Here is an 11,850-nt window from a genome sequence, read left to right as displayed (position 1 = left end):
CGCCAACCAAGCGCCCGCCGTAACCGCGGGGTTCTTTCCTGGAAGTTCTTCCCGGAGCAATGAAGGACACCGTTGGGCACTTCGGCCAATTCAATCAACGCCGCGGTTTCGTAACCGGAACAACGCTCACCGGACCGGAAGGAGAGAGAGAGACATACAGAAAGGAGGGAGGAAGAGAGAAAAAGAGATACACACGAAACTCGCCAAGTCATTACAGGAAACAGGGTCATACGAGCAACACAGTTATTTCTTTTGCAGGAGGATGAACTCGAATTTCACGAGATTGGGCCAAGCGTCGTCAAAGCACGAGCTTTGGTTGCGTAAGCGCTTAAGGCGAGCGAAAAAAAAAAAAAAAAATCGGCGATGCCTCTGCTTTGTCCGCGGCCAGCATCAACAATGAAGGGGTCGATAAATGGAAATATGAGGCGCCGTTTATTTTCGAAGCGCGCTACTCCCGGTGAAACAAAAGCGCTCACCTTTGGTTTCGCCCAATCACAACGTGGCAATGAATGCGTCTGGAATTAAGTGTACAGTAAACCATCGTTGTATTGGAATCGCTTAATTAGAAGTTTTCCACGGTACCGCCAGCGGTAGCGGGAAAGCAGGTTAACCCGGTTTAAAAGAACTATCGCTTATAATGAAGACAGTTTCCCGTCCCGGGGACGTGTTATAAACAGGTCTTACACCTTGTTTTAAAGTGGCCCCCGAATTTTTTAGAGAAGCGGACAGGAGCACAATGATATTCACCAAGGCGACATTGGATTGGTCGGAAGCTGTCCATAACGGTAAAAACTTAAAGGGACCCTGCAACCCTTCCGATAAACGCTATTACTTTTTTACTCTTTTCTTCGCGTCTTGAAGAACTGCGAAAGCTAATTAGTTAATTAATAATTAATCTGAAGTGCTCACCAACAGTGCGAGGGCCTTCTCGGGTGATGAACTGGGTACATGAATATAATGCATAAAAAATACAACACAAAGGAAGGGAAAAAATCAAGAAATGTGGTTGATTCCTCTGTCACAGGAATCGCTAAAACACGAAAGTGAAATGTGCAGCGAAATATGCAGCTGAGCCTTATTTGTGGGTCGGCCGCTGTCTTGTGGGTGTGCTTGGCCAGCGACGTCCTGCTGGCGGGTCGCTTCGGCCAAGGTGTACTGGCGTCCTTTCCGTGACGGATATGACGTCAGTGAAATCTTGCGGTATCGCAGCATAAAACGCATTCGTGTTAAAATATAAATCCCGAAAACGAACAACCCTAAATATAACGTTCTCTTTAGTACTACAGGTTGCCCCCCCGCAAGAAGACCCTGTGGGCCCGTTCTTTACAGGCCGCTTTACTCTTTACAGGCCGCTTGCTTTGTCGCACAGGCGTCACTTCCGTGACGGATATGACGTCAGCGAAATCTTGGTGTATCTGGGAATAAAACACTTTCGTGTTAAAATCGACAAAAATAAATGTGTAGATATATATAAATAATGAGAGCGATCAAAGAAGCGAAAACATTTTCTGAACAACAAAAGCTCGGAGGTCGGGATGCCTTAAACAACACAAACAAGCATAAGCAAGGTGGAGCTTTTGGCGCAGAAACACAAGAACAGAGGGAGGAACACATGTGCAAACTCTCTACAACATGTACATTCAACATGTGAAAATTTTCAAGGAGCGTTTAAAAAGAACCATGTCATTGAAAAAATGTCGATGGAAGATAAAAACAGACTTTTATAGGCATGTTGGCATCGGTTAGGTGGTGCCAGGCTCAGTGTTCTGTCAACATGAAAGCAGTCAGTCATGCGGCCGCTGTCGTCTGCTTGGCATTCGCATGTGAACAGAGCTTACAAGGCAAGGGCAGTCAAACTTGGAGTGAACGCAGTTAAAAAGAAAAACCAGGTCACGCCTGGAACGCCTAATACATAGCTCATCAAGATTCAGGAGCTTGAGAAGCCCACCCTGCAGGCATCGGCTCACTGGTAAGCAACGGTAAAATACGGCTATGTAATGAAGCGCTTCTGAATCCTTTACAGTCGAAGAGACGACGAAGGGATTAAACAATTCCAAATAGCACTGGCGAAGTCGAGCTACGGTAAAATTAGTGCGCGGTGGGGGGAGACAAAGCATGATCGGTCGGTGAATTCACTGGTGGCCCGGGAAATCACGCCAGGCGTTCAGAGACAGGAGCTGGTCAGGTGGTCCATGTGTGAGTAGAAAAGTACTTTTACATCCATCATTACACCAATCGTTCTGCAGTGCACTAAACCTTAGGCGCTAGCGCTTCGCTTGACGTTTATAAATTTTCTCAGCTTTACGGTTGAACATTGTCTTTTTCAACGCTGTGAAGACGTTTGTGTTGGATTGGTACGGATATTCGACCATTCTAATCCGATCCGATCCGATTTAATCCAATCCGCGTCAATCCAACCCCTCCGCCCTTCTCGGAACTTTCTTCCTCTTACCTTTCCATTTTATCATCGCTCTGTCGGGATCCGATTAAATCCAATCCATATCAATCCAAGCTCTCATCCCGCCTTCGAGGGAGGAGGCGATGGCCGCACACAAATTGCTCGGCGAGTGCATAAGACCATCTCATTTAAAAAAAAAAATAACGGCAGAACATCGTGGACTGAGTTGAAGAGTCCTGACTGCATCCAAAATAACGCTCCCCGTGAGCTATTTTAACAATTTTCGGATAGCGTAGGCGTTACATTCGGGCCATATGTACGGCGAATGACATAGGCGACAGGAACTTCTCATTTCCGGTTTGGCAAAGAGGTCAAGCGTGGGTCATTCTATATGTTCAAGCCTCGTCATGACCAGGGCCTGGGAAGAGGGGAGGTCAGATGGGAGGAAGGAGCGTAGAATATGCAGTCGAGTGAGTCGGGGCCATAAACGGTCCTGATCCCATTAGTGACCCCATCTGTCCTAGATTCGTCTGTCCTAGTAGTTCAGTACCACTGTTTATCAGACCGCACTCCGTATAAAAAGAAATAATATGAGACGCTAGAGTGCGGTGAACTTTTGACCCTTGTGGCGTGTACTTGACGTTTGACAATGCTGTGGAGAATTTAATAATTAGGATGCCTGGTTTATAAAGCTACTAAATAAAAATTGAGAAATCGGGCTGATACAATGTTTTTAGAGTTATCGTCAGCACTCTGTCAGCAACGGAGGAATGGGTTCTGCATGGCGGTTTTTTAACACGAGAGTGTTTTATTCCCGGATACACGAAGATTTCACCGACATCATATCCCTCACGGGAGTGACGCCTGTACAACGAAGCAAGCGCCCTGTAAAGGGTGCACCCCTGCACACAGGGTCTTCTTGCGGGGAAGCAACCTTTAATAAAGAGTACGTCCTGATTGATGCGGAGGGGGAACATTTAGAAGGAGAGCACGCGTTGGCGCATATTCATCGAGTGATTAGTGAGAAGTTTAGGACAATAGTGTTAGAGAAACCTGCACCGATAACATCAGCGCCACAAAAGACTGCGGAAAGGGAAATAAGTTTGAGCAACCTTGATTGGAAAAAAGCAGAGCAAAAGGTTTCCCCCCAGACAGCAGTGGGCCCGGACGGAATACCAATGCAACTGATAAACCTACTTGGACCTAAAAGTAAGGAATCGTTTATGAGGGCAATAGATAAGGTGATAGAAACCAAACAAATACCAGAGGACTGGTTAGAAAGTAGGATGAATTTAATATATAAAGGTAGAGGAGACAAAGCCAGTATTGATTCATACAGATCACTCACAGTAACGTCAGTGGTGTATAGATTCGTAATGCAGGCGATAAAATCAGAAATTCAAGCATGGATGGAAGAAAATGAAATACTTGGGGAACTGCAGAATGGATTTAGACAAGACAGGCGACTGGATGACAATCTGTTCGTGATAACGCAGTGCATTGAAATTGCGAAAGCACAGAATAGACCACTATGGATTACGTTCTTGGACATAAAAGGGGCATATGACAACGTAAACAGAGAACGGCTGTGGAGAATTCTGAAACTCCAGGGATTAGATGACGAGTTAGTACAGTTCCTTATAGCAATCTATAAAGACAATAGAGTGCACCTTACTTGGGAAGGACAGAAATGCGCCCAGCAGGTCAACATCCATCGGGGACTGAAACAGGGATGCCCTTTGAGCCCAATACTGTTCATGCTTTACATGGGAGGGTTAGAAAAGAAACTGGAAGAAAGTCAAGTAGGGTTTAGCCTAACCCATATGCTGCAAGGCGAAGTGGTACAACAGCATATTCCGGGAATTTTATACGCAGACGACATTGTTCTTTTAGCTGATAACCAAACCGATATGCAGCGGCTAATAAATATTTGCGGCCAGGAAGCCAATGACCTCGGGTTAAATTTCAGTGCAGAAAAATCAGGAATAATGGTTTTCAATGACGCTACCACCGACGTAGTGTCTATCCAGCAAGGCGAATTACCTAGAGTGAAGGAATATAAATATTTGGGAGTGTGGATAAACGAAGGGGATAACTACTTAAGTACTCACGAGGAGCAACTTAAGGTTAAGGGAAAGCGAAACGCAGCTATAATGAAGCATAGAGCTCTGTGGGAGTATAACAAATATGAAGTAGTAAGAGGAATGTGGAAAGGAGTAATGATTCCAGGCCTCACGTTTGCGAATGCTGTACTCTGCTTAAAATCAGACGTTCTACCAGGCCTTGAAGTAAACCAGAGAACGGTAGGACGTTTGGCCTTAGGCGCGCATGGAAAAACAACTAACGAAGCAGTTCAGGGAGATATGGGCTGGGCGTCGTTTGAAGTTAGAGAAGCTCAAAGTAAAATATGCTTTGAGATGAGGTTGAGGGCAATGGATCAACGAAGGTGGGCAGCTAAGGTTTTTAGGTACCTATACTTGAAAAGCGTGGACACGCAGTGGTTAAAGGCCAACTGCACTCAAAATTTCGACTTCTTGAAAACCCTATTTCCGTATAGTCTGCTTAAAAAGAAAGCAACATGCAAAATACAACAGCTGAAATGCGCACGTGGACGCCGCAAGCGGCCAGCAAAAATCGGCGATTTTCAAACCGAAACCGAGGAGAGCGCGGCCATTGTAGTGACGTTGCAGCCGTCCAGCGAGCGGCCGGACGGTCACTAGTTCGGGAGAATGTCTGCGCGCAAGCTCTACGCGCGCACGGGGCAGCAGAGCTCGACCGGTTCTCCCGCTGCGTGGCTGTCCAGAGGAAAAAGCCACCGTCGGCTGGAACGTCAGAGGCGCGTCATGCCTGTTTACGCGATCCGCCGGCAGGTGCAGAGTGGTCTGCGGTGGAGCTTTTTTAAACGCTTCTGACTGATTAACGAGGCGTTTCACGGGGCTACCACTTGTGTCCCAGCTTATTTGGGGGTACTTACTACGCATTAAAAATAAATTTGGCCGAGGTGAAATTTGAGTGCAGTTGGCCTTTAAGGAAGACTAGACGGCTAACGATGAAATACGGAAAGAACAGTGGGGAATCCAAAACAGCCAAGGTAACCAAAAAAGAGGCAAGGCAGATTGAAACGAATAAATGGAGGGAGAAAATGGAAGCTAAAACGTCGTTAGAGATGTACAGGGCTGAGAAGATGAACATCAGAAAGGAAAATTTCTACGATAATTCCCAGGGCAGTGCTTCGCTTTTTGAGGCTAGAGCAGGGTGCCTGCGAACTAAGAGTTTTGTGGGGAAGTATTCACAAAATGATGGGGTATGTGTGGTCTGCGGAAAAGAAACAGAAACTATGCGGCACATAGTGTTAGAATGTGAGGGTATCCATCCAAATCTACATGAAGGAAATATTGGGCTTTCAGAAGCCCTAGGATTTAAGGGTATCAGTGAGGAAGTTAACTTCAAGGCTGTCGAGGGGACGAAAAGAAGATTAGAATGCTGGTGGATGAAAAGCAGAGAGGGGAATATTGCCTAGGACAGTTACCACCTGTAACCGGGAAAAGAAAGTATTTCGGGCCTAATAAGCCGTAGGGCCTGCCATAAGCAGCGCTATTATTAAACCAAGAGTGTAAAACATGGTTATATTAGTCCTTTTTGGTAAGATGACATGTCATCACCCCGCTTCAAAGGGGAAACCAATAGGAATCATCATCATCATCATCACGTTATACTAAGGGTTTTTCGTTTGGTGGGTTTTATATTTTCACACAAAAGTGTTTTATGCAGGGATGCCCCAGATTTGACTGACGTCATATCCGTCACAGAAATGACGCCAGTACACCTTTCCCGAAGCGACCCGCCAACAAGACATCGCTCGCCAAGCACACCCACAAGACATCCGCCGACACGCAAATCATGCTCATCTGCAGATTTCGCTGCACACTTCACTTTCGTGTTTTACCGATTCCCATTACAGAGGAATCAACCACAGTTTTTTTACAAAAAATTCTCCCGTGGATGGTAATACAACTTTTGAGATAAGCCGAAAAATCGTTCCTTGCAACTGGTCATAAAAAATCCATCATTATTCGGGCATGGGTCACACGGAATCCTTTTAAGTATACATAAATAATACACAAAACAGAGGGGTTACATTCCCCGTAAAAATGACATAACCCTCTGCGTCCTGATAAGTCTAGTTATTAAGCGGTATCTATAATATGTTGCTGTCACTTTATAAGTGTGTTTCTCTTCATTCTTTCTTTTCTCTTTTTTGCCTATTTTCCCTTTTCCCACGTGCAGGATAGCAAACGAGGCTCTAGCCAGGTTAACTTTCCTGCCTTCCTTCTACATCCTTCCTTCCTTCCTATAAGTGTGTTGTATGATGACGGTTTGATTCGTATCGTGCTTTACCGGCATAACTTTGTCACAACTCGAAAGAACCAAGTCTCCCGTCATTTCATGTCGCCCGATTTTCTCCTACGCCAGATTTATTTTTAAAAAATAGACATTTCACGCTGTGAAGGGAATAAACCACGTTAGCATCCTGTATGCTTTGTAACCATTACATTATTCAAAGTGTTATGTTTACAACACTGCGCGAGTTTTTGGGACTTGCGCAAAACACGAGATCCCCGGAAGACCACGCTGGCCAAATCACCTCTGCGTGTATCGGCTCCCTGTGGGTATATATGTAACACTGTGTGAGTAGTGATAGTCAAACTAAGGGTGCGTTCCATTTTACCGATTAGACGGCTTCGTTGGCGTCTTCGCGGAAAGTAAGCCCCGTTCCGATTCTTCTTCCTTTAGACGTCTATTTATACTGCTTCGTTAGCAGTCTGCCAAGCTGTCCTTGAATTGAAACACAGCCTAAATTGAGACATGCAGGAGGGTGCGTGTTTGACACCCCTGGCGTATAGATGCACCACCACTGGCGCCATCTACTCGTTCACTCGGAACTCTCCTATTGTCTTCAGCAACTGAGAATACGACTGCGTAGTTCGGCCTAGCGCCGGGATGCTGTGGCTGCGTTCCAATACGCGGGCAGCTTGGTAGACGGCTTACAAAGCAGTCTAACTAGACGTCTAAAGGAATAAGGATTGGAACGGTGCCGAGGTCCCAAACGCAACACCAACGCAGACGACACCCTCGAAGCAGACATGTTGAGCAACGCCAGCCGCAGGTTTCGTAAATATTCTTTATTTATTTATTTATTTATTTATGTATACTGCTTTGCTGCTGATTTATACTGCTTATTTATACTGCTTTTATTTATGTTTGCCTCCTTGTGGGACTTCGCTCTCGTTATTGGCGTTCATCTGAGAATGTAAAGTTTTCCCGAATTGACACCACCCTCCCCACCCGCCCCCACATAGGCCGAGTCGCCATCCTTGTGTCAATAAAGTTTCATTCATTCATTCATTCATTCATTCCTTTATACTGCCAATCCCATGAGGGATTATTGCAGGAAGGGCAAAATAATACAACCTTTAACATAGTACAAACATAGAGCATTTACGCGTACAACATTATACAAAATTTAAAGAAGACAGGTCGGTTTGTGCACCTATGTGTGTAACAGTTCAGTATTACCCTTATTATTACGATATTACGTGATTTAAAAATTAAACAATAACATCTTTACCACTAAAAAATTATACTATATATTTCAATTAAAGAACAAGCGCTTTTGTTACAACATTAATACGCAAAATGGCGGCGCTGGCATCACTTATTAGTTTAGACAGGAGGGCAGCTTGTATCGCTGCAGACTGTGATGTCGTGTCCTCGAAGCAATCTTCGTTTTCTGCTTCGTTCGGATTGGAACGGGGATTAACATGGCGGACTGCCCGACGGCAACGAAGCCGTCAAAAGGGGAAATTGGAACGCACCCCGTGTTTTCTTTGCGACGTTCTCTAGCGGTGCCTTAAAAAAATGATACATACACGATCGCATATAGTATTCGATTCTTGGCAGAGAAGAAGAACTGTTCTGTGTCCTGCGATATTTTTGTGTTAATCGGAATGTTCAGCCTCTGGGAATGTTCAGCGTAATTCATTGCAATGCAGAGGAACCTCGGGGCACGAAGTCAATTTTCCGCAAACAATGTGCGATTCGGCATAGTGTCTATACGCCGCTCAACCATGTGCACGGTCGCCGGATTGGTTTCATCCCCTCTAAGCGTGTGTGTCTACCTGACTTTTCAATGTATGCATACCGGTAAACCTACTGTAGCCTTTTAATTAAAGTACGTCAGTGAATGTGCTGCTATCGTAGATAGCCTGTGATTTTATATCTTTAAAGAGTTGTTTTCTATGTAATAAAGAAAAAAGAAGCCTCGCGGACGTAGGGGTAAAGCCTTGGGTTGTTACTCGAGTGGCCTTTGTTCGATCCCCAGTGAGTGTAATGATGTTTATTTATTTATTTTTTTGCAGAGACAATCGTTTTTGACTTATATGTTCTATTGAGTCGGTATACGATTTTACTTTTGGAAGTAAGAATGGCTTGGAATCTTATAAGTCGGCTTAGCCTGCCACACGTCTTGTTGTTCTGCTGTTCTTCAAGCATGTCGCGAGAAATAGGTGCACGTGGGGTGCATCTAGGCGGCCAGGTTTCAAACACGCTATTCGAACTCGTTAGGAACAAAAAATCCCAGAGTTAAGCTTTGGCCGAATGCACGTGAGTGGGTATGTTTGCCGCCCTTGCTAGGCTTAACGTCAGACAGCCCAGACGTTGAGCCTATATAGCAATGTGCCAAGCAAACTTAAGCTCACTCACTGCGTTAAACTGCGTGCACCGATCAACATGGTTAAAACTCACAGCTTCACATTAGGCTTAAGATCAAACTGGCATGCGTCAAACTGCGGGTAAGGTTAAAGCCATTGGAGCACAAAGCTTTCCGTCAGGCCTAACGTGGGACCATTGCGTTTCCACGCCTCCCCTCTCCTTCTGCGGCGCGAGCGCGAAACGAAAACCACGGAAGGTTTCCGATTCGTGCATTGCGGGTAAGCAGACTCACTGCATTTTTGCATCCAGAGCGTTGAGGGCCAATTTACTTGAGTGGTTATACCCTCCAGTGGTTTGTTGTTGGTAATTTTGGGACTCCCAAGGAACGGAACAATCCCAGGGTTTGAGAAGTGTGCCGCCAACGCCAAAAACAAGGCGGACAAAGAAGTCGGATAATCTCCATAAAATTGACTTCCCTGAGGTTGCTATTAGAACAGCGCAGAATTTTTCTCCCTCCAGTGCTAGAGGAAATGTGCGGCCAGAAGAAAGAAAACAAGAAAGACAAAGGTAAGAATGAAAGAAAGAATGGAAGAACGAAAAGAAAAATTTCAGAAAGAAAGAAAGAAAGAAAGAAAGAAAGAAAGAAAGAAAGAAAGAAAGAAAGAAAGAAAGAAAGAAAGAAAGAAAGAAAGACAGTTAGAAATAGGAAGAGAGAAGAAAAGGAGTATGCACTCAAGGAAAACCAAATATTGGCCGGCATCGAGGCATTCCCAGGGTTAGCTCGGCTTATTGCATTAAGCATTACGGGAAGGACACAAGGGAAGGATAAAAGAAAAAAGCCAAAGGAAAGAGCCAAGGACCGGAGGAAATTCTAGTCCGGCGTAAGAGTGGTCCAGCTGCGTCGAGTTACAGCTCCCGCCTAAATGGTTTGTTCACACAAGTTGGTACTTGTGCGATCACGAACTGTGGTTCTTTTTTCTTTCGTCTTGTTTTTGTGTGCCTGTGTGTGATTGGGCTCAAAGGTGCTGAAAACGCGATGAGCACTCACTGGTAAACGAAATTGTTGTCGTTGCTGCTGTTGAGCTCGGCCCGAACTACGTGGCATACGTGCTTTGGTTATGTTCATGGCTTTTACAGCCAAGCTCATCATGTTACGTGGCGTACCCGTGGGAAAAAAAGGTACTGGAAGTACAAAAGAGGTGGTCGTGAGCCGAATTCCGGAGGGGAAAGAACAAGTTAGTTCTTGTTAGGGAATGCTTGCGGGCTTGAGGTATGTGGGCCCAGTTATCAATTATATAGGGACTCTATGCAGCGCCAGCGCAGAACTTTATCAAGGAAAGAACAAGTCGAGAGGAGAATGAATGCGACACAGCCGCTCCCCTGCTGCTCAAGTTCAATCAAGACGCCTCCCCATTGGCCTGTCGGGAGAAGACCACGTGAACACTGAAACATGAACACGTGCACATGCAGCCAGCCGTCACTCACGTGGACGCCGCCGGCCGGCGTGACACAGAAGCTGTAGGAGGAAGGAGGAGCTAGAGTAGAACCACTAAATAAGTTACGCTTAAGAGTAGCGACACTGATGCACGCCGGCAGCCATTTTGGTGCCTGTCGCCAGGGTGGCCAGCTTTATGTGCCGAATTGCGGTTGACCTTGACGGGCGGAACTGGTCCGGGCGCCGCCTGGCAACCATGACAGCTGTGCTTACTTTTCGAAGATTTCGAGACAGCGCGCCGGTACGACAGCGTCAGGCTCGGTTACGCTAGCATAGCTTATTTAGTGGCTCTGGGTTATGCTAACGCCACTAAATAAGCTAGAGCCACTAAATACGCTACGCTTGTCTAGTGGCTGTAGGTTGCGCTAGGCCACTGTCGTTCTTTTCCAGCGGGAAGCGAAGCAGGCGTTTTACACCTACCGGCCGATTGAAACAGTCCAGTACAGAGCAGCACGGCATCGCTACTCGGTCTGGGGCTTAAAAATTCACTCTCGACGTCTCATACAGCCGAACTGCGTCCCAAAAATCGCGATTTACCGAATAATGCGCGCACGCGACAAAACAGGGACACCAAAATGTCAGCGGCCATGGATACCCCGGGGAAAACAAATGTCACGTGACGCGGTTCAACCAATGGCCGCTCTCAGCGGCATCCAACAATGAGAGAAAAGAGTGCCGATACTCCGAAACCTGATCTAGTGGCGGGAGACCCTGGCTCGATCCGCACCCAGCGCAATATTTACCCAGCTAGCTTTCTTTTGGACTAAGTTGGTTACTTTGTTTGAACGAGCTTCGTTTTAAAGGTGTCATGAAGATAAAAAAAAGATCCCGGGCAATCTCCACCAACGTGAAAGCTGGGGAGGGGCTAAGCATGCGGTGTTTAAATGTATTCTTGGCGCCTTGGTGTTTTTGTCAACGGAGAGGAAAGCGTTGGGGAGTACAAGTATACAGATTCGCTGTAAAAATCGCGTGCCTTTGAAGCAAGACGTATTCCAGCGCGAGGCGTAAACGAGTGCCCCGGCGTTTTTTTTTTTTTTTTTTGTATGCGTTATGTTCTAGCGCGAGGCGTAAACGAGTGCCTGGTGCTTTAGCACCATGACTAGATGAGACGACGGTTACGACGACGACATGAGACGCCGACGGCCCGAGCCTCTAATAGGGCTTCGCCTCTAATAAAAGCTTGGTTGATTAAAATGACTGCTTTGTCCTGATGACAAAGGTACCGATTCTACAGCAAACTTTGAAC

The sequence above is a fragment of the Haemaphysalis longicornis genome, unplaced genomic scaffold (genome assembly GCF_048455015.1).
Source record: "Haemaphysalis longicornis isolate Haplotype H1 unplaced genomic scaffold, Haemaphysalis longicornis Haplotype H1 scaffold_6, whole genome shotgun sequence".
In the NCBI taxonomy this organism is placed as follows: Eukaryota; Metazoa; Arthropoda; class Arachnida; order Ixodida; family Ixodidae; genus Haemaphysalis; species Haemaphysalis longicornis.
This window is presented reverse-complemented; position numbering follows the sequence as displayed.